The sequence below is a fragment of the Trachymyrmex cornetzi genome, unplaced genomic scaffold (genome assembly GCF_001594075.2).
Source record: "Trachymyrmex cornetzi isolate Tcor2-1 unplaced genomic scaffold, Tcor1.1 scaffold828, whole genome shotgun sequence".
NCBI classification, from domain to species: Eukaryota; Metazoa; Arthropoda; class Insecta; order Hymenoptera; family Formicidae; genus Trachymyrmex; species Trachymyrmex cornetzi.
In genome coordinates, this window is record NW_017300167.1 from 88,348 (window position 1) to 89,953 (window position 1,606).

Genomic DNA, 1,606 nt, shown 5'->3' on the forward strand with positions numbered 1-1,606 from the left:
ACTTTTTCGACGATACCAACCAATTGATCGAATGCTAATTCAATGCATTTATCTAAGTTGAACATAAACAATATTGTTGATTCAGTCATTAAACGTACGTCGGATGATTCCAAGCATACAATTTTAGTATTTTTAATCGTACTGAATCGCACAGTCAGCGGTCCAATGCTAATAGAATTGCCCTTGTGATGATTCCGAAGGCAGTTTTGAATGTTCCAACGTTCTTCATAGAGTCCTTGCCATGTTTCGATAGATAGTATTAATTCATTTCCACGATTATCTCCTATCGCAATCTCCACGTAGCTCGGTGGGCCAACGTTGATACCAATTTCTAGAAATTTGTATCCTGTACGTGTCAATGCGTATTTCCTGCCTAGTATGCGAACCGCACGATGCACGGGCGCGCTATAGAAAAATATAAAAGAAATATAATTAATTAAATAATTAATTTGAAAAAAGTATTTAAAAAATGGGGGATTCTTAAACTTACTTGGCACATCTTTTCGTAAATGATGGAGTTTCATCATTATTCTGAAGTGGAACGTGATAATTTTTTCGCGTGTTGCTTCCTACAGTGGAGTACATTGCTGCTGCTGCTGCTGCTGCTACTGCTGCTGCTGTTGGACCTTTCGTACAAACGACTAAAGCAATACTAAACGAAAGATGTGTACAGCTATAACCACAACAAATTGTGAGGGAGGGGATAGTTTTCGTAAGAAAGTAATACTTCTAAAATCGAAGAAGGGGCAGGTCGCCTCCTCTTTCCAAGAATTTCAAACGTGTCGCAACACGTCTTTCTACGTATTTTCTTTGTTATGAATTTATACATACGTTTATATATGTTCATACATACGTTCATACGTTTATACATACATACATACATACATACATACATACGTTCATACATACGTTTATACATACATTTATACATACGTTTATATATACGTTCATACATACATACGTTTATACGTACATACCTTTATACATACGTTTAGACGTATATACGTTTATACATATGTTCATACATATATTTATACATACGCTCATGTATTATAAAGGAAGGGAGGGGAAAAGAGAAATTTAAAACGTATTTTTAAAAAATCTCGTATTTTATTTTAAACTTGATACATTTTTTTTTGACGTTGTGACCACCAGTTATGTATTTTAAATACATTTTGTAACGCACAATTCTTAATATGTTTTCCACATCGCATAGTATTGGTAACATCTAGGTTATGTAAAGAATCTATATCTTTGTAATCAGCATCCAAGGTCTCAATGGTCAAGTTGTCGTTATTGAGTACATCAGCCAGCCATTCGCGTTTTTCACGGCCTTTAACGTATATGACAGCCTTATTGTCATCATTCTCTTCCACACCAATTACAGCCATTGTAATCAGGCGTTTCACCATGGTGTACGGGATCATCCCGTCTTCCCATTGCAATCCATGGTGATAAGCACTCAGCCAGGAAGCGCAATACTTTTCTGATTTTGTCAAGAAACTCCATGGCATAGGATACGTAAAAATGTAATGAGAGAGAGTGGCTCCTTTTCTCAACACCGCCACTTCCTTGACGACAAATTTCTTTCCAACGATAAATCCTT